General features: G+C 35.2%; 1 protein-coding gene across 3 annotated transcripts in view; it reads right to left on the reverse strand.

Moving 5' to 3' along the window:
* Nucleotides 1-23,008, reverse strand: part of CALCRL (calcitonin receptor like receptor) — a 127,498-nt gene that overhangs the window by 91,598 nt on the left and 12,892 nt on the right. For 2 of the 3 annotated variants that reach the window (XM_005675874.3, XM_005675873.3), the window contains exon 2: nucleotides 13,254-13,321. The exons of the other annotated variant lie outside the window; for it this stretch is intronic. The gene's annotated coding sequence lies outside the window, so the exon portion shown is untranslated. The remainder of the gene's footprint in view (nucleotides 1-13,253; nucleotides 13,322-23,008) is intronic. 3 annotated transcript variants of the gene reach the window in all.

Below are 23,008 nucleotides of genomic sequence, written 5' to 3' on the forward strand. Positions count from 1 at the left end.
TTGTAGCAATAGCTACCCTGAAATTTAAGATATATCAGCATGTTAGGTGATCCCAATTAATGGACAATGGGTAGGTCATGAATCCAAAGTGGAGTAGTTTTTTGAAGTCCGAATTGAACAGTATGTGACTACATGTTTTAGGGCATCATGAAAGAAGATTTTTCAAACCTGTGAACAATAGCAATGATCTTGGAGTAAATAGCAAAAAATGCTTTGTTAATTTCCATGTTAAACATAAAAGAAATTGTCCAGAAGAATATGAGGAAAAATTAAATTTATACAAAGAATTCAGTTCAGTTCAGTTCAGTCGCTCAGTCGTGTCTGACTCTGTGACCCCATGAATCGCAGCACACCAGGCCTCCCTGTCCATCACCATCTCCCGGAGTTCACTCAGACTCACGTCCATCAAGTCAGTGATGCCATCCAGCCATCTCATCCTCTGTTGTCCCCTTCTACTCCTGCCTCCAATCTCTCCCAGCATCAGAGTCTTTTCCAATGAGTCAACTCTTCGCATGAGGTGGCCAAAGTACTGGAGTTTCATAGAAAAGTCAGCACAAATGTTTTAAAGAAAAATGAGTACTAACTCTGTGACACCAGATTACTATTATTTTCCTTTTAATCAGCCTTTTTATTTGCCTGCCTCTCAGTTTTTCATTTAAAAAAATCAGTTGTATCAAAAAACTATAAGAATCCAGCTAGTCCTACAAACGGAGAAGGCAATGGCAACCCACTCCAGTACTCTTGCCTGGACAATCCCATGGACAAAGGAGCCTGGTGGGCTGCAGTACATGGGGTCGCAAAGAGTCAGACACGACTGAGCGACTTCACTTTCACTTTTCACTTTCATGCATTGGAGAATGAAATGGCAACCCACTCCAGTGTTCTTGCCTGGAGAATCCCAGGGACGGCGGAGCCTGGTGGGCTGCCGTCTATGGAGTCACACAGAGTTGGACACAACTGAAGCGACTTAGCAGCAGCAGCAGTCCCACAGAGAATAGCAAGGAGAGATAAGAAAGCCTTCCTCAGTGATCATTGCAAAGAAATAGAGGAAAACAATAGAATGGGAAAGACTAGAGATCTCTTCAAGAAAATTGAAGAGAACATTTCGTGCAAAGATTGGCTCAATAAAAGACAGAAATGGTATGGACCTAACAGAAGCAGAAGATATTAAGAGGTGACAAGAATACACAGAAGAACTATACAGAAAGCATCTTCATGACCCAGACAATCACGATGATGTGATCACTCACCTAGAGCCAGACATCCTGGAATGAAAAGTCAAATGGGCCTTAGGAAGCAATACTACAAACAAACTAGTGAAGGTGATGGAATCCCAGGTGAGCTATTTTAAATCCTAAAAGATGATGCTGTGAAAGTGCTGCACTCAATATGCCAGCAAATTTGGAAAACTCAGCAGTGGCCACAGGACTGGAAAAGTTTAGTTTTCATTCCAATCCCAAAGAAAGGCATTGCCAAAGAATGCTCTAACTACTGCAAAATTGCACTCATCTCACAGGCAAGCAAAGTATTGCTCAAAATTCTCCAAGCCCGACTTCAGAACCGTGAATTTCCAGATGTTCAAGCTAGATTTAGAAAAGGCAGAGGAACCAGAGATCAAATTGCCAACAGCCACTGGATCACAGACAAAGCAAGAGAATTCTAGAAAACCATCTATTTCTGCTTTATTAGTTACGCCAAAGTCTTTGACTGTGTAGATCACAACAAACTGTGGAAAATTCTTAAAGAGATAGGAATATCAGACCACCTTACCTGCTTCCTGAGAAACCTGTATGCAGGTCAGGCAGCAACACTTAGAGCTGGACATGGAACAACAGACTGGTTCCAAATCAGGAAAGGAGTATTTCAAGGCTTTATATTGTCAACCTGCTTATTTAACTTATATGCAGAGTACATCATGGAAATGCCAGGCTGGATGAAGCACAAGCTAGAATCAAGATTGCCAGGAGAAATATCAATAACCTCAGACTGGTTCCAAGTAGGAAAAGGAGTAGGTCAAGGCTGTATATCGTTACCCTGCTTATTTAACTTATATACAGAGTAAATCATGAGAAACGCTGGGCTGGATGAAGCACAAGCTGGAATCAAGATTGCCAGGAGAAATATCAATAACCTCAGATATGCAAATGACACTACCCTTATGGCAGAAAGTGAAGAGGAACTCAATGGCCTCTTGATGAAAGTGAAAGAGGAGAGTGAAAAACATTGGTTTAAAACTCAGCATTCAGAAAACTAAGATAATGGTGTTTGGTTCTATCTCTTCACAGCAAATAGATGGGGAAACAACGGAAACAGTGGCTGACTTCATTTTTTTGGGCTCCAAAATCACTGCAGTGATCGCAGCCATGAAATTAAAAGACGCTTACTCCTTGGAAGGAAAGTTATGACTAACCTAGACAGCATGTTAAAAAGCAGAGACATTAGTTCAACAAAGTTTAACTAATCAACAAAGTTCCATGTAATCAAGGCTATGGTTTTTCCAGTGGTCATGTATGGATGTGAGAATTGGACTATAAAGAAAGCTGATTGCCGAAGAATTGATGCTTTTGCACTGTGATGTTGGAGAAGACTCTTGAGAGTCTTTTGGATTGTGGGGTGATCCAACCAGCCCATCCTAAAGGAGATCAGTTCTAATTATTCATTGGAAGGACTGATGTTGAAGCTGAAACTTCAAAACTTTGGCCACCTGATGTGAAGAACTAACTCTTTGGAAAAGACCCTGATGCTGGGAAAGTTGAAGGCAGGAGGAAAAAGGGATGACAGAGGATGAGATGGTTGGATGGCATCACTGACCTGATGGACATGAGTTGAGAAATCTCTGGGAGCTGGTGATGGACAGGGAGGCCTGGCATGCTGCTGTCAATGGGGTCACAAAGAGTCGGACACAACTGAACTAAACTGGAGTCCTACAAAGCTATAAATCTAATGTATTAGAAAATTGAACATAGGACTGCTTAAAGCTCTGTGCTCAGAAATGGCCCAAAAGATTTCCAAACATCAGATCTGTAACAGAGATAATAGAAATCACATTATATTATATTTAGTTGGGACTTGTGAGAGAAAAAAATAGCTCCTGTTCACTACTGAAAAATTTTGAAGATGCAGTTAACCTTCAAAACAGTGATAGAGAATGATGGAATTAATAATAGAGTGTTAGAGAATTGTTCTGGCTACAAGTATATACCTTTTCAAACTAGGCACTAGAAAGTTTGAACAAAAAATTTAGTCTTATTCTTTTTAATTTATCTTTATAAACAAACACACTTGTTCATCATTATTTTCATTGCATGTTTTTTTCCTCAGAATACATTTGAATTTCAGCTAATGTGTTTCAGGCTACATGTATGTATGTATATACGTTTGTATATATCCACATACAATTCCACCAAATATTCTATGAAATACCAGGTAGAATATGAAAATTTATAAAAGTATACAGTGTCATTTTCCCCCAGTAAAGGAAACACAGGAACTATCTTAATAGGATTATGTTGAGGAATATATTTATGATTTGGCTGAAAGATAAATGCTAAGGTCTGCTATGGTTCAGAAAACTTGCTCTTTTGATAGTAAACTACATTCTACAGTATTTTGTGGTTTTATGTGCATGCATGCATTATTGTTTCTAGTGATATGGCAGTCTTTGTGTCACAGGATCCTTTATTTAATGTCCAAAGGCTTTGGAAAAATTGATAGTAAATGGGGAATAATAAACTTTTCCAGAAATATGTAACTAAGATAGGCACACTGTATAAAATGAAATCCCAAATGATTTGAAGTTAGTTTGTTACTAATTATATAGTAGTAAATGTGAAAAACAAATTTATATGTGAGATAATAAAGAATAATAAATTCAGCATGGCCATAATTTTTACTTATAGATAGGCAGGTCTCTTGCTTAATGTCTAATTAAAAGTATAGCCAAATTTGATTTAAAAGATGTGGATATGCCCAGTGAGGTCATTTTTACCTTTGGCATTTGATAGTTGCTGTTTACTGGAATTTCTTACCGCAAGTGATATTCGGTGTCATACAGAAAAACATTTGAAGAGAGTGTTGAACTTTCACCTGGAGGGTTTGGTTTCTCTAAAACAGCCTAAAACAGCAAAAGTGCATCTAAAGGGTTTCTTGAGTTATTGTTGCCAGGTCTGCTTCCCAGACTCATTGAATCGTAGCACTCATTTTCTTTAAATCCAGGATCTGTTTCTCATTGGCAGACATATTTCGACTCAACAGAGTAAAAGCTACCAGTTATCTGTGTTGCTTTTCCCTTTGTCTTATGTCTAGTCTCTGAGAGAGCAAAGAACTTTTAGTCACAGCAGGAACTTCCTGTAAAATACAGTAAATGACTGTTTTCCTCCTATGTCTCACCCTTTATTCTTTCTGGGTGCTGGGCATTTCTCCGTTACTTTAGGTCACTTAAATAGAAGTCAATAAATGTAAATGTGTTTTCATTTACTTTCAATAACTAGTAGACATATAGATAATATCACATTAAATATATTAGCAAGACTTTACATTAAGCAAACACACCACACAGTGGAAAGGCTTGCCCTGTTGCTGCTGCTGAGTCACTTTAATTATGTCCGACTCTTTGAGGCCCTATGATCTGCCGCCTTGTCAGGCTCCTCTGTCCATGGAATTTTCCAGGCAAAAGTACAAGAGTGGATTACCATGCCCTCCTCCAGTGGATCTTCCTGATCCAGGGATTGAACTGAGGTCTCCTGCACCACAGGCAGATTCATCACTGCTGAACCACCAGGGAAACCCAAGACTTGTCCATCTGGCCATTTTTAAGTATATTGTGACTGATGGGTTAATACAGACAGAAAATTAGATAACCTAGGAAAGTTATAAAAATGGGCAATTTAGGAAAAACTGGCTTGAAGTTAAAAACTAGCAAAATTATAATCCTGACAGGTATAAATGAACTGTGGCATAGGCTGATTGGAACTTTCACTTTGATGTCTTCATGCTTGGGTCTGCATAATTTGGGAAGAGGGAAAATTTTATTGAAACCAATCTATTCCATAAAAAGATAATTAACTTGCTTTGAAAAGAAGATTAAGGAGGACTTGGGAGATAGGATAGGAGACAAAATGAAACAATAATAAAGTATCTTAAGAAAAGAAACAGGGTTTTCTAATGGGGGAGAAGGGTGCTTTTTTTTTAATTTGGGGTTTTCTTACAGAGGGGAAATCCACACCCTAATGACTATTAGAATTAATCTGGAGTCTAATGAACTCTGCTGAGATTTGGTGGAGGGGTTTGATTCTTAATTGTAAGTATAGATCTATCCCACTAAATGAGCTTTTCTGATATGATAAAAACCTCTTTCAAGATAGGTACTCTTTGTTCAACTGATTGCTTTTTTTATGGATCATTGCATCTTGGAAAAAGACTAGAGTTTATACAACTAATGACAAGCTCTTTTGTTTTTGGAAATGCATAATATTCTTCATTATCAAAAACAAAACTTCATTATCAATAAATAAATGTAAGCTATTTATTAATCCTAAACTACAAATATAAATTATTATATGTAGAAATAAAAGCTCCAGTTGCAAAGGATCTTTCTTAACCTCCTTATAATTTATTATCCTTAACGACAAAAGAGAAACCCGTATGGTATCTTCTAACCCACTATTTGCAAAGCCTTATATTTATTTTCTTACTAACAGCATCAAGAGCTCATTTCCATGTGATACATGTAGTATCTCATCACCTTATCCCAGATCCAACACATCCTCCTGTAATTATGTCAAGTTAAGAACATGAGGTTAGTTGTTTTGGTTACAACTCCATGCTACAATGAAAGGTATGATATTATAATTCATCACATTTTCACAATAAAATGTTATATGCCTATTTATTAGTAAACTTATTTTAAGTGTACTTTTCATGCAAGAGGGAATGCAAGATGAATTAAACATGCCAATCTAGTGCAAGTGTTCTAATTTTCCTGTTGATGCTATTTCTAAAGTAATTTTAAAACTTCATCCATTTAAGTTACTAGGTCATTTGCCAAGTGTAATATTTGGCACATTTTAAATGTTGATATATTAAACTATAACTGCTATATTATTTTCAATGAAATATAAATGCAAGAACAATTTAATACCCACACAATCACTTGTAGAGAAATGAGTGTTCTCTTGATAGCTGGAAATTTCTTAATCTCCTTGACATCATATCCACTCCACTATCCACCTTTTGCTTACAGAATTTTATTCTATCGAAATATATTTTTTTAGTTTTCCAATTCTTTTAAGCGACTACATTACAGGAGAGCCAGGAAAAGTCATAAGAGAGAAACAGAATGAGTAAAGACGGAGAGTGGAGAAAGGAAGACGGAAGGAGGAAGAAGCAGGTCACTGAGTAAGCAAGTGAGGCTTAAAAGCTATCATCTCGCAGCATCTTTCTTTTCCTGTGAAGGATTCACATGGTTACTATGCAAACTTCTCCTAGTCTTTTCCTAGGAAAATTTTCAATGAAGTCTTCCCTGACCAAACTATTTTATGCAACAAAACATATACCTAGGTTGAAATTTCATTAAAAAACTTCCTCGTCTGAATGAGAAAGTTTTAAAAATCTTTCTCAATTGCTTGACCATTACAATTTTATTAGAATAATAATAATGATGGTGATGATGATGATAGTAGCTCACACAAGACTTACTCAATTCCAAGCTGTGATCTAAGTACTAAATATTTCCACCTCTACTTCTATTGCGCTTCCCTGGTGCCTCCAATGGTAAAGATTCCGCTTGCAGTGCAAGAGATGCTATTTCAACCCCTGGGTCAGGAAGATCCCCTGGAGAAGGGAATGGCTATTCACTCCAGTATTCTTGCCTGGAGAATTCCATAGACAGAGGAGCCAGGCAGGCTACAGTCCATGGGGTTGCAGAGTCAGACACAACTGAGTGACTAAGACTTTCACTTTTGCAGAACTTCTATCAGTTCTTATAGATTGTGACCACCAAGTCTGGAAACACCAATGATACATAATAGATGATGACCAATTTATAATACATAAAAATGTAATATTTACCTTTTCAATCTTTATGATCACATTATTAAAATATATATATGTATATATATATATATATAATAGGTACTATTTATCCCAGGTTTACCTATGAGGAAACTGAGGCACAAGTAGATTTATTAACTTAACCAAGTGATTAAAAAAACTATTTGATTCAGGGTTTGAACCCTGAGAGTTTGCCTCTAGAGTTTATACTCTAGATCAGAACATAATAAATTCATTACAAAATTTGATACATAGTTTTTAAACACAAAGTAAAATTTTATTAGAAATATATCAGATGAGATGAAGAAAGTAGAGGCCATGTGTACTTTTGAAATAGGTTTGAAAAACATCAATGTGTCTGTTTTTTCTGTACTCATTTTTACGGCCTCGGAGATTGTTATGTCCTGCAGAAATGCTTTGTATATTAATAGTGAGACTCAGAAGGGTGAAATAGTATGTGTGTGTGTAAAGAAGTAAAAGGAAAACTATGAAAGAAAAAGTGAAAAGGGTGACTGGCTGGCAACTTAGACCTTAGAAATTTTGGATCTGGAAATTGATTTCTGCACAACAAGCATTTTCAGCCTACTCCTTAGGTATATTCATAACCCAGTTTGTAGATCATTGATCTAAAGTGTAAGACATATGAAACAAAAAAAATTCAATCTTACCAAAAGTAAAAATGCATTGCATTTGAAAACTATTAGACTGAGCACTGTAGTCAGAAAAATGAATAAAATAAATTATAATTTAATATAAAGCAAATGTGAAAGGAATAAACAGGTAAATGTATGAAAGCTTATAGTATCTACACTACATAAAGGGCTCCCCAGCTGGTGCTAGTGGTAAAGAACCCGCCTGCCAATTCAGGAGACTTTAGAGCGGTGGGTTCAATCCCTGGGTCGGGAAGATCGCCTGGATAAGGGAATGGCAGCCCACACCATTATTCTTGCCTGGAGAATCCCATGGACACAGGAGCCTGGTGGGCTGCAGCCCATGGGGTCATAAACTGTCAAACACGATTGAAGTGACAAAGCACGCATGCACACTACATATAACATGTACTGTGCTGTGCTTGGTCGCTCAGTGGTTTCAGACTCTGTGACTCTTTCGGTTGCCATGCCCTCCTCCAGTGGATATTCCTGATCCAAGGATGGAACTTGCTTCTTCTCCTCTGTCTCCCGCATTGCAGGCAGATTCTTTGTTCACTGAGCCATCGGGTAAGTCTGCATATAATTTAGTTCCTATTAAACTTCAATGACAACTTACTTTTACCTATCAAATATTAAATAATTGTCATTATGAATAGATTGTTATCATAATTCATTACATAATTACCATTAACATGATACCAGAATTTCTCTTACTGAAGGAACTATTTTTTTATGTAAAATACATCAAAAATAACATATGATAGAGCAGATACATAATAATAAATGTTTGCAGTTACTTAAATATAAAAAGCAAAATCTCCTCTCCATGAATCAATGTTAGAAAGTGTATTGTTTTCACTCCTATAAAGGAAGCAGGAAAATGAGTGATAAAGAGGAAGAGAAAGGATTCAGAAAGATGGAGAGAGGCTGTAAATAGATAAAATATTGGAAAAACCAAGTGATCTTTATAAATGACGATGTCTACCACTTGATCTGAAATTGTTTACATTGCTAATATGTGAATCTCTCCTGAATATTTCATATGAAAATATTCAATGAAGTCTACTACATGCAAAACAATTTATTTGTCTGGAATTTTTTATAAAGATCAAAAAAAGAACTACTTCAGGGTCAATAAAAAAAGAACAGCTTTATGCACTAAAATAGAGTCTGATTAAAAGTAAGGTAACAAGGAGATTTCAGAGAAGTGTATTTTCAAAGAATACCACCATTTATAGGATGCATTACAATATGGAAATCTCTTACAGCTTAGAATACTTGTAGATTTTTTTGACACTGAAAATGAGACCTCCATGTCACTGGATCAAGAACAATACTGAATTACTGAAGAGGTGTATTATACTTAGGTTCATGCTTTATTTTGCATGTGAGATATGTAAGCTAACATAAAAGACAAGTATATATAGCAAATGTTCCTAATCAGTTGTGCTAAACTCATTTTGTTGAATCCATAATTTTTATTTGAATGATTTTTATTGGAAACAGCTAATTATACAGAAAGATAAGAATTGCTATTTTTTTTGATATTCCAACTATTAAAATATTGCATCTTTTAACTTTTTAAAAAATTACGTTTGAATATATGCTATATATTTTTATACCTACTCTTTGTAAGAGGTCATTAATTACATCTTCTAGAATAATGATGTCCCCTAGTTTACCTGTTTTTAACTCTGAGCAATAAGACAGTGTGCTATTCATTTTTCAAGGAATGGTAAGACAATTATGCATGATATATATGAGTAATTTACTCACTAAATATATAATTTTAGGGGAACATTCTAATACAATTTGTAATACACTTAACTGAGTTTACAGGCACTATAAGGTGTACTACACAAAGGTTTAAAATAGCTCTTTACAAATGCTTATTTAATGTAGCTCAGGGACAAGAAAGACAGACTTAACAAATTAAAGGACCAAAGTAGAATGTAAAATGTACCCTTTGGAGATGATGATTAAGCCAAGAGCCAAAGTGACCAAGAAGAGTTAGAATAAAGGAGAATCTTGGAGTTTATTTTTATTTTGAGCAGCTCTTTCTCTCTCTCTCTCTCTCTCCTTTTTTTTTTTCTTTTTCTTAGATTTAATCTCCTATTCTACAGATAGGGAGACCAAACTCCAATCTATTTATGTGACATGCAAAGTCAAAAGCTTAGCTAGGGGAGATATGCTCCACAATAGACCAGCCCTCAGTGGCCAGCCTCTCGAATTACACACCAGTGGCTCCTTTGCTCCTTGTGTAAGATGTAGTAACCAAATCACTGACAACTTGGGGACTTATATGCTATGGTCTTGGATTAGAGAAAACTAATGTGCTTATAAATTTTCTCCTTAAAAAACCACCAGATCATAAATACAAAATTAAATCCAGGGTCCTGAAAGTGTCTTATTTGAGTTAAAGTCCTATAATTTGTTTCATTAATTTAGTGGAATACCAATATCTGTTTTTTTTTTTTTTTTGTAAATTTACCTTAATTTAGTTCTCACTGTTCTAATCAACCTGACTCCGTCTTGATTCTCTGACCTATTCATAATATTTGCTAAGAAAACTTTCACATTGTTCTGTGTAAAAGTACACTCTGATCGTTAAGAACCAGGCATTACTCCTGCCTGAAGAGCCATTTTGAAGAAGGTATATAATTATTTCATGGACATAAAATTATTTCTATTAAAGAGACATTTTTATTAATGTATATAAAACTAAAATGTATAAAGATGCTTAATTTTTTTTCCAAATGATGTATAATGTAATGCAATCAAGGTAATGAATACTTTTAAAGGTCAGTTAAACAAATAGCAATGATAAGACAAATAGACCCTAGAAACCAAACCAGTTTGTTAATATCACTTAGCAAATAGAATAATTTTAGTTATGTTTTAAATCAGTAATAGAATGGATGCATTATTTGATAAAAAACATTGCTACAACTGTCCATCAGTTTTGGGAAAAAAATTTGTATGTGAGATTCAGTTTCAATTGGTTTAAGATTTAAATGTGAAAATGGATCTATTAAATTATTATAAATTTAAAAGTTAATATTTTCACTACCATGCAGTCAAAGAGAATTTTCAGTAAGAATATACAATTTTAGTGATTAATAGAAATGGATCCTTCTATTGCCAAAATTCAGCCTAGCCAGAGACATTCTCCCTGTTTTCTCCCTCTTTCTTACCTTTTACCTATTTGTCAAGTTTCAGAGTCTACTGAATGATTATGTAAATAAAGAAATGAAACAATATTTGGAGCTAGAAGAATTGAATAAAAATGATATTTTATTTCCAGCTCCTGTCTTTAATTCAGAGTGATTACAGTTAGAGGACCCAGAATTTCACAGCTGAAATGGACCTGGATGTCTCACAGTATAACCTGCTCATATTATAGATTTAGAAGGTGGGAATTCAGGAATGTTTGGTAATTTGCCTCATATCCCACAGCAGAGGCAGATGAGCTAAGACTAGGAGTTTTCTTAAGTCTCATTTCTGGTCTTCTTGTATTAGGTTAAAGTTAAACTGCATGTGAATCAAACTAATATGATAGCAAACTGGTTCTCAGCTATATTTTTTAATCTTTCCAGAGATAATTTTTTCAAACTCTTTCTTGCTAGAATTTAAATACATATCCACCTTAAACTTAAAATTACCATCAGGGCTATTGGTGTCTCACAAAAAAATCTCATCAATACACTGCAAGTCAGAGATCAGTTTAATGAAGAGAATGCAGTTTAAATTCAGATCTTTCATTTTCAAGTCATTTGAAACTAGCCAATATATGTCAGAATTTATAAGTTGGAAAGACAGAAAAGTATGGGTAATCTTCTTAACTTCCATATGAGGATGACTGGTACTCACAGATAGTGGAAGTTAAAGTCAGTTTGGGCCCAGTAAGTGAATCTTCTTTCATTTTATGCTCTTACATGTCTTCAATAACCAAAATTGGGGCTTTAAAAAATTGATCTGGCACCACTTCACATAAAAAAGTTCAGGAAGAAAAATTCAACTGTCAGTTATAAGTAGGCATTTCAAGCATTCACACCACGCTCTAAGGAACAGTGAGTCATATGAGATTCAATGTGCAAAGGAAGCTGACACATAAAAGGATAGAACAACAATGATGAGTTCCCAAAGACATGCTGTAGGACAAAGAACAATTATAGAGGGTCTATTTTTGGTCCAACAAAATGACGTGGGAATTTAAAGTTAGAATAAGGAATTAGTTCACTCAGCTTTGAATTTAAGATAAAATGATTCACTAGCCTTTATTTTTCATTAATGCTATTATAGTTTATTGAGATGATGCATTACTGAATTCTTAAATACTTCACAGTCTAAAAATAAGTGAGGACAGGAAAGCTACTTTAATTTTGTCAGGAAGGAGGATGTGAAGTATAATAATAATCACATAATTAATATTTTATCTGGTATGGAACTACAGTTCTAAATATAAATAAGAAGAGATATCTGTCTTCAACAGTAATCTTTTTGGAAGCACCAGTGCCCCGGAAAGTTGAAATTAATGCCTACGATTGAAGTTTAAGCTGCTTTGCCAGGGAGTTCTAAAAATAGTAGCTAGAGCAACTTAAATCTTTAATTCAGCTAACCACCATTTTCCTGTTCCCTTATTTATAAATGATACCCTTTACGTTCCAATTATGGGAAAGGTTTATAGCCATTTGTAAGAACACAACAGTGACTATGTGAATCAGAAAACAAAGAACTTTACAGAGGAAAGGAATTCAGTTCAAAAGAGCAACTTAGCCCTATTACTTTATACATGAAACATAATTTGTTATATATATATATGCTGCTGCTGATGCTAAGTCGCTTCAGTCGTGTCCGACTCTGTGTGACCCCAGAGATGGCAGCCCACCAGGGTCCCCCATCCCTGGGATTCTTCAGGCAAGAACACTGGAGTTGGTTGCCATTTCCTTCTCCAATGCATGAAAGTGAAAAGTGAAAGTGAAGTCGCTCAGTCCTGTCCAACTCCTAGCGACCCCATGGACTGCAGCCCACCAGGCTCCTCCATCCATGGGATTTTCCAGGCAAGAGTACTGGAGTAAGTTGCCATTGCCTCTCCTATTTATATATATATATATATTTATAGTTAAAACAAGATTAACCATAGACGTTATATATTTGTGTATTTGTGTTTTTGTGTGATGTTTGTGGCTAATACTAGCAAATTAAGGATATTAACAAATCTTATAAGAGCCATTTGTATTAATTTAACATTCCTAGTCCTCTGGCCAAGGGAACAAAAAACATGTGGGATAAGCTCATACCCAAAGGTCCCAAGGAAATGACTTTGTAAGTTTGACAGATGCCCAAAAGTCCATCTTTATCAGTAGTTTGTTAGCTTGCCTTTCAAAGTTTTCCTTTATTCAGAAGTTATTTGGAGTTATATTATGTATCATTCTGTGAAATCTTTCATATGATTGTTAACATATTCATATTGTCCTCAACTTCACTGTAAATCTAACATGTTAATTTCATTAAGTCATGAGTGTCCTTTTGTAATATATTCATTTGCCATACCTGAAGGTAGGGCCATCCATAGTTTTGACTGGTGATAGCACAAGTGGTTGGTGTATCATCGTAGGACCCTAGATGACAAGAGAACATTCTTGTGAATTCGGTAATAATATTAGTGAGTAGTGGGATTTTACATAACTTAAAGTTATATGCTAGTGTGCTTTCTTAAAATCACAAACATCTATTTTATATGTTTCATTTTAATGGGAAGTTGGAAGGTATTGTTTCAGGTAATTTAGGTTGCCACCATTTTAACCTGAAAGTAATCAAGAACTTTGTTCTTGGACCTCATTTGTTAAGAATGAGGATTTTAAGGCACACAGACATGGAGGATGGGGCCTGTTGTTCCAGATCTTGGCACTAGGAAGAAGTGGATGTCCTCAAATGTTCAGGAGAAAAGAAGTTCCTGGAGGAAAGGGTGGCTTGGTCAATGATTCTGAAAATGGAATGACATTACTGGTTCAAAGCATATAAAAAAAACCAACATGATCAAACTGAAGTGAATGAGGGGGAAAGAGTGACACAGATCTTGTCAGAGGAAGCTAGAGGCTAGACTATGTCAGTAATGAGATTTAGTGCTCCTTAAATATAGGGTATCACTAACAAATGAGATTCATCCACTGCTAAACCAAGAGTTAACATATATAAATGTAGTTTACATGTCTCTTTTCAGACTCAAAATAATGTTTAAGGCAGGATGTACCTTGATTTGCATTTACACAGTACTATCTGAATTTCTTTAAAGTACTTCTTTAAGTACTTTAAAGTACTATTTGGGCTTCCCTTGTAGCTCAGTCAGTAAAGAATCTGCCTGCAGTGCAGGAGACCTGGGTTTGATTCCTGGGTCGGGAAGATCCACTGGAGAAGGAAATGGCAACCCACTGCAGTATCCTTGCCTGGAAAATCTCATGGACAGAAGAGCCTGGTGGGCTGCAGTCCATGGGGTTGCAAAGAGTCAGTCATGACTGGGCAACTAACACTTACTTACTTACTTGTTTGAACTTATAGTACTTTAACATGTCAAATTTGCATTTGCAAATTTTTATCTCCATTAATTTATATTGAGGGTTTTTTTTTAATAAACTTATTCATATGAATCATCAATTTGCTGCTACTTCCAACAATAATTTCTGAATTATTGTAAAGGATTTTCATGAAGTCACTAGGGATCCTTGCATGAAAACCTGAAAGTATAAGAAGCTTATGTTAAATGCAATCTCTGTAATAACATCTTTTATATAAATAAAAAACATTTGAATTAGTTTATAAATTTTTATACCCTCACATACTTTAATAATTTATAATATATTATAAATGGTCTAGCATATATTGTCATTAGGACAGTGATCATATTAAAGAGATGTGTAGTTTTGCATAAACAGACACTCTGCATATAGTTAGAATCTGGATTTTCTACTAGCTATTTTTCGGAAAAAATAACAGAAAGTCTTGTCAGTCTCAGACTTTACTGGCATTCATATGGAATTCACAAGGTTCAAAGTTGAAGTTTATTTTGAGTACTTTCCCAACTTGCTAGAAAATGCCTCTAGAAATAGACATGACCATTGGTTTTTGTTTTTTTTTTTTTTTTCTGCATGGTTCTAGACGTTTCATTTTTAACCCCAACTGAAAATGCTGTGAAAGAGTATTTCCATCCTTTTGGTGATAAGCTTTAGTAGAAAATGAAAATGTCAACAATTACTTCTGACTACCAGTGACGACAAAGGATGAGATGGCTGGATGGCATCACCAACTCAATGGATATGAGTTTGAGTGAACTCTGGGAGATGGTGATGGACAGGGAGGCCTGGCGTGCTGCAATTCATGGGGTTGCAAAGAGTTGGACACAACTGAGCAACTGAACTGAACTGAACCAGTTAATATATTGATGAGATCATTTTGGTTAGTAAACATATTGCATATATTCATAAAATATAATGTATATGTCAACATGGTATTCCACTTCCTCTGAAAATATCAGCATCTGCAGTACCAAAAAATACAAAGAAAATATTATAAAGCCTTAATTAAAATGATAAAGATATCTAGAGAAAATGCAAAAGAAAGTTAATTTTGTGCAAGCAGCACCACTGACTGAAGTGTTTAGGCAATAAAATAAAAATCAACTAAACCTTAGAAACACAGTAAATAAATGTATTACATAAGAATGTTGGATAAACCTTCTTGATGTACTGTTGCCATGGTGAAGCACAACAATGAAGTTAAAAGAACAAATACACAAACCTAAGTGTATTTATTAAGAGGAAATCAGAAACTTGAAGAAATATATTAGTTAAATTCAGCCAATAGGTACAAAGGCAATCAAGTGGTTTCCAAAATGAGGAATTACATGAAGACACAAACTGCAGTGCCTTCTAGGATAACTTTATGTTTAAGTAATTTTACAACAGTAGAAAGAGAGACATGACCTCTTTCAGAGACTTGTAAGCACCATGAATGATTTAAAACAGTTAAAAGATTATTTTTAAAAAAACACATAATACATGTCATGGTATATTTGTTATAATTCATAGAATGCATAACACCAACAGTGAATTATACAGTATTTTTAAATTATTTATTTCTGATTGGAGGATAATTGTTTTAAAATATTGTTCTATGTTCTGCCATACATCAACATGAATCACCAGTAGGTATACAAATGTCCCTTCCTTTTTGAATGTCCCTCCCACCTCCTACCCCATCCCACCTCTCTAGGCTGTAACAGAGCACAGGATTTTGAGTGGGTATGATCTGTCAATATAGGTTAATTCTAACAAATGTACAACTTTCATGGGGGATATGAGTAATAGAGGAGGGGGTAGGAAGAGGGTTAGTTGGAAAATCTTTTACCTTCTACTCAGCTTTTATAGGAATCTAAAACAGCTCTGAAAAATAAAGTCTTTTTTTTAAAAAAGCACACATACATCTGAATGGAATTATTCCCTTACCTCCTATTTTTAAAGAAAATATGTATTTGATGGGATTTTTGAATTAAAGGAAATGGAAATTTGGAAGTGTAATTCTAGGCATTATTAATCTATGTTCTTGGTCATGATGAGAAATGCCGCTCATCCATACCCAGCTTTAAAGCAATAAAACAGTCTTTCCTTTCCCTGGACTCCCTAACCAAAAATAGTCCTTTCCTCAAAAACATAAAAGCAAAAAGTGGTTTTACTTCAAGGAAGAAAAGTTTAGGGTTTGTGTACTTTTTAAATTATATGTTTAAATATATACAATTAAAAACTATGATCCATGTAAACAAGGAGAGCACATCCACTCCTTTAGAAACAAGTGAGGTGAGGACCTAGTAAGAGGAATCAAAACAGAAATAATTAAAGAATTGCTAATAACATTTGCTTGTGGGCAACATCATGGATTACCAAACTGATTTACAGTCATATTCCATGCTGTAGGTTAGCAAGCTATGCCTCTAGAAAAGAGACACTTGGCAGAGTCAACGAGACCCAGCATATATAAGAGCTGAAGAACTGCTAAAACTGATAATAATTTTTGGCCTGTATCCTTAAATCCAATATGCAATAAAGAGTCAGTTATAATAATTGGAGAAATTACTTTAAGTTGACAGCAATTTTTTTAGACTTAATTTAGTATTAGCTATTCAGGCTTCAAAACAGCTTTTTCATTCTACAAGCAGCACTTTATTAGAAAAGGGTCTCAGGAATACATGGTACCTCTGCTGAATCTAAATGAGAGTAAACAAATATTTTGGCATTGCCTTTTGCTGAACAGGACTACTGGGAGGACCCATTTTTCATTGTAGGGCATGATTCTAACTTGAGAAAGTGTGGTGTCTCTGCTCACTGTGAGAAATCAGTTATTTTTGCACTCCAATTTTATGTGCCAAGTACCTGAACTGAAAATTCTATTATTCTATTACTATGTAAAGTTTAACTGCCCTTTCTACCATTTCATCAACCTCTTCTTGATTAGTAAAATTGTCACACTTTGGTCTTTTAAAATTATTTTTGGTTTCAGCTTTTATTATTATTATTGTTTATTCTAAGCTACTTGGGAAAAAGAAAATATATTGTAGAATATTGGATTGTCACAGAATATGTGGAGCTTCCCTGGTTGCTCAGATGGTAAAGAATCTGCCTGTCATGCAGGAGACCACATTATATATGAATATATCATATATATGTAAACATATATACACATACATATATGTAAACATATCAGAATGAATATAGACTAATTCTAAAACAAAATACAATTTTTGTTAGGCCATTATTATTATTTATGTTTTATAATAGTAACTTTATTATAAGTTGGTGTTTGCATGCTCAGTTGTGACTGCCTCTTTGCAACCCCATGGACTGTAGCTCACCAGGTTCCTCTGTCCATAGAACTTCCCAGGCAAGAAAACAGGAGTGAGTTGCCATTTTCTTCTCCAGAGGATCCTCCTGACTGAGGGATGGAACCCAAGTCTCTTGTGCATCCTGCATTGGCAAGCGGATTCTTTACCTCTGCACCACCTGGGAAATCCCTTTGATAACACCACATTAAAGCCAGAAAGATGCTTGCTCCTTGGAAGAGAAGCTATGACAAACCTACATAGCATTTTAAAAAGCAGAGAAATTACTTTGCTGATGAAGATCCATATAGTCAAAGCTATGGTTTTTCCAGTAGTCATGTATGGATATGACAGCTGGACAGTAAAAAAGGTGGAACACTGAAGAACTGATGCCTTCCAACCATGGTGCTGGAGAAGAGTCTTGAGAGTCCCTTGGACAACAAGGAGATCAAACAAGTCAACCTTAAAGGAAATCAACCGTGAATATTCATTGGAAGAGGCTTTCCTGGTGGCTTAGATGGTAAAGAATTTGCTTGCAATGCAGAAGACCTGGGTTCAATCTCTGAGTTGGGAAGAGTTGCTGGTGAAGGGAATGGCCACCCACTCCAGTATTCTTGCCTGGAGAATCCCACGGACAGAGGAGCCTAGCGGGCTATAGTCCATGGGGTCGCAAAGAGTTGGACACAACAGAGCTACTAACACAACACTCATTGGAAGGATTGGTGTTGAAGCTCCAATACTTTGGCTGCCTAATGTGAATGGCTGACTCACTGGAAAAGACCTTGATGCTGGCAAAGACTGAAGGCAGGAGAAGGGGACAACAGAGGATGAGACGGCTGGACGGCATCATTGACTCAAGAGCCGTGAGCTTAAGCAAACTCCAGGAAATAGTGAAAGGACGGGGAAGTCTAGAAAGCTACACTCCCTGGGGTCACAAAGAATCAGACATGACTGAGTGACTGAACAACAACAAAAGTTAGAAAGTTCAAAAGGACTTAAAGAACCCATTTCATAGCTTACTTTTATGTTTTGAGCAATACTCCATTGAGTACATAGAGTTGTTTAATACAAACTAGCATGTGATTTAAAATCCAGTCATACAAGATATGCTGAAGAACAGTAAAATTACAGCCTTGAGAAGTGTAAACAGTGTTAGTCGTTCAGTCATATCTGACTCTTTGTGACCCCATGAACTATAACCTACCAGGCTCCTCTATTCACAGAATTTCTCAGGCAAGAATACTGGAGTAGGTTGCCATTTCCTTCTCCAGAGGATCTTCCTGCCCTAGGGATCGAACTCAGGCCTCCTGCATCATAGGCAGATTCTTTACCACCTGAACCACCAGGGAAGTCACAGCCTTGACACATTCATATAAAATGTGTATATATACACATACATTTTTTTTGTCTGAATACTATGGACATAAACCCGTGGAGAATCTAAATAGAAAAGAATCGTTAAAATTTATGACTTTAGGAAGATATAGTTTGTGAAAATTTATCATGAGCTTTCAAACAAATCATGATTTTATTTAGTGACAATTATATATTTTAATTTATAAAATAGTCCTTTAGCTTTAAGTTTAGAAAACTTGCAGAACTATACAATGATGAAAGGGCATTGACACTTGGCACTCTTTTTAGAATTTTCTTTAAATATTTATAAATCAATACTTAAAAGCTTGAGAAATTACAGACATAGAAATATATAACTCATTAATTATTACAGAGATGTATAATTTTTTTTACACTCAAACAGGGTTTGTATTCTACCCTATATGTGTTTTTATAAGCTTAATTTACTTTCTTTCAATTTCACACTAAGTGTTCTTTTTTTCCTTCTATAGACATTTTAGTGCTATTGTCCAAAAAGGCAACAAGTAATGGAGGAAGACTTTTGTTGGGAGGCAACAGTGGGCAAGTCTGCCAGTTTCAACAAGAAATTCTGCCAATTTCAACCATTGTTTGGCCATTTAGGGAAATGCTTCAACATTCTGTGTTAAAACACTGAGCAGCCTTCTCATTTACCCCAGTTTGAAAGGTCATGCCTTGGAATTCAGTGAAACCTGAACACTAAATACACTAATGAAAGCATCTTTATTAATTTATCTTTCTTTATAATGACAGTAAAGGGGTAAATATTAGGTTGACCTAAGAATAATAAGACAGTAATTAGTTTCTGAATATTTTCTCTTTGGCAATATGTAGTGACTAACGTCTTCAGAATTTCAGCTCTGATATCTGTTGTGTACTGCATACAAAATCACAGAGTCACTATCAAGTTTTCTTTGGAGACTGGTAGAAAGAAACATTCATTCATTTAATCATTTATTAAACAGTTTTTAAGCACCTACTAATGTAGACACTTACCTAGGTGCTAGGTATCAGTGGGAAAAAAAATAGAAGTACCGTACTTATAGAGCTTAGGGGTTAGTGTCATGGACAGAACATCAATAATAACAGAAAATATGTAAATTCTAATAGATGGTTTGTTGTCAGGTGATTGATTTTATAGTAAAAAAGCAAGGACATGCTAAAATAGGTAAAGATGAACAATAGGGTTGTAGTGGTATGCAGTGTTGTAGCGTCAGTCACTCACTCCTGTCCAACTCTTTGGGAACCCATGGATTGTAGCCCACAGGCTCATGTCCATGGGATTCTTCAGGCAAAAATACTGGAGTGAGTTGCCATGCCCTCCTCCAGGGGATCTTCCAGACCGAGGGACTGAATCCCAGTCTTCTGTATTGCAGGCAGATTCTTTACCATCTGAGCCACTGGGGAAGGGGTGTAGGTATAGTTGTTGGTTTATTTTAAATAGTGATTAGCTTAAGCCCCAAAGAACAGCTTTTATCTGAGCAAAGACTACAGGGAGGAGACAGACTTAGGCATATGGGTATCTGAGGGAAAAGTATTCTCTGCTCCATAAAAGAAACTCAGATACAATTTAATCTTATCTTAAATAATGTGTTGACCTTCCCTTAAACTTACACCAGTTGATATCAGAAGTACTAGCAAAGAAATCAACTTGTTTGGAGGTAAAGGACTCAATTAAAAAAAAAAAAAAAGAGCTACTAAAATACAGACTCCAGGCCCACAAATAAGAACAATTAGTGCTTTGTTTTTATATTCAGGTGCTATAATGATGCATATGTAATGAAGAGTAGAGAACAGGAGGCATAATAAACATTAATAGAAAGTTACTCAATTAATGCATTCAAATAAATATTTCTTCATTAATTTTTATTACAATTTTATATCAATAAAGTAATATGATACACAATGATCTTTGTTTTATTTATTGGCCACACTATGTGCCTTGAAGGATCTTAGTTCCCCAACCAGCGATTGAATCTGTGCCCCCTACATTGGAAATAAAGTGTCTTAACCCCTGGACTGCCAGGGAAGTCCCTGATCTTTGTGTGTTTTTGTTTTTTTTTTTTACCACAAATGTTAATTCCAAAGAGTTATTCAAATTGGAAGTGATATACTGTGAGAGCTCTCCAGATAGAAAAGCGTACATATTGCATTTACAGACTATTTCCCTCACATGATAATAAAATTATGCAACTATGTGTGGAAGAAAAAAGGACCAGTGTGTGGGAAAAATGATTTAATGGTTTTGAGTAATTAGGAGCAGGGTGTTGTCTCAGTGTAAAAAATCTAACTTTTTTTTAAAGAGCACATGCTATTTCAAGACCTACATCATAGCTACACTTAATGAAACCCTCTGAGGACACACTGAGCTGGAATCTCCTGCTTCTAAGTTTGGATCCCCTAAACTAAATTTATTTATCTTATTCTGGCTTCTAGCATCAGAAACTACATGCAACATTGAAAGGTTTGAACATGTAGTCTTTTATGGTCTGTATGGTACTATAAGTGAGAAAATTGAGATTTTTGTAGCCTTAAATACATAATCTCTTATGGTACTAGACTTGTGACAGTTGAGAATTTTGTAAACTGAGCTTTCGGGGTTAATCTGAAAATTTACACAATTAGTGAATTTCTGAAGGATGTCTAACTTTCACAAAAACTCTAATATAAGCTCTTTGATTTGGTATATTTATTTTGAAAGAAGTAGGATGAATCTGCTTCATTAAATATGGAAAAATATTAATTTTATTATCAAAAGACTTAGTAAGAATTCTAATAATCTTTGAACTGATAACATGGAACACAGTATGGGAAATCCTTTTTACCTGTATAATTAACGAAGTTAATTCATGTGAAGAATTCAATTAATTAAAATATTAAACAATATTTAGGAAAATTATTTTATGGATTTCACCCCTGCCAGTTTGCTTTAGACCTTAAACCTTGTTTATACCTCATTTGAAGAATTTCCTATTCAAATTAATGAGCCCAAACATTCTTCAAAGCTTTATTCCTAGTGATATCATTTTCTTTAAGCGCATTCTTTTTAGCTTAAAAAAAATGAACAATTTCTGTTACACAACCATGATAGTTTGGGTGGATTTAGATGCAAGGAAATCTTTCTGTTAAAATTTAAAATGTCAAAGTTACATCAGAGCAGTAAGAAAATATTTCAGAATATCAAAGCACATACAATTGTGAGCCAAGTAGAATTCATTAGATTATCCCTTATTTCAGGGTTTTTTCTTCTAATCTATAATCCAGGGTTTCTTAAATGTAATAAATATATGCAGAGTCAGAATTATAGAAGTCTGACTCATAAATATATGTCAGAATGTATCTGACTCATCAGCTTTGATCATTTTAGAAAACATCCTAGTTAGAGCATCGGTCCTGATCTTGGGACAAGATGAAAAATGGAGTGACAGTCAGCAGTACAGATTAAGAGTTAATAGGTTCTTTAGTCAGTGCTGCCTTACACTGTGCTGAAGTGGAGCTGATGTTGTCCAGACCCTGGGTCTTGTCTTGCTCACCTTTAACCTCTAACATAGGGCCTGGCATATCATGGATGCTTGCAAAACTGAAGATCATGCTGTTTAAGCTTAGCACCCTTAATAGCAATAATGGCACAGTCACTGAGTTAAACCACAGCTATCCTCTGACCAGATTAAATTCTGGTGTGAACAGAAATTTCCCCAAATAAAATACATTGCAGTGAGAACATATTTTAACTTGATAAAAGGAAGAGCAATTTGGGAAGGTCCTATGGGTATGTTCCTTTTTCTTAAAATGTGGAAACTTTGTATCATGTCATATCTCTTTAATGTCCCCCATTTATAATAAAAATATTTTCATATTATAATAATATGTATTATATTTCCCTTAAATATATCCTCAACATACATTTAAACCACAGCAGACTGCCCCTATCATCCTTCTAGAGAAAGTCCTGAATAACTAGAGAATATGTACCATGCTCATGGTTGGATGGCATTAAGATGTCAGTTCTTGTCAATATAACTAGCAAATTCACTATAGTTCCAGTTATCATTCCAGAAGGAATTTT

This window comes from Capra hircus, chromosome 2 (genome assembly GCF_001704415.2).
Source record: "Capra hircus breed San Clemente chromosome 2, ASM170441v1, whole genome shotgun sequence".
In the NCBI taxonomy this organism is placed as follows: Eukaryota; Metazoa; Chordata; class Mammalia; order Artiodactyla; family Bovidae; genus Capra; species Capra hircus.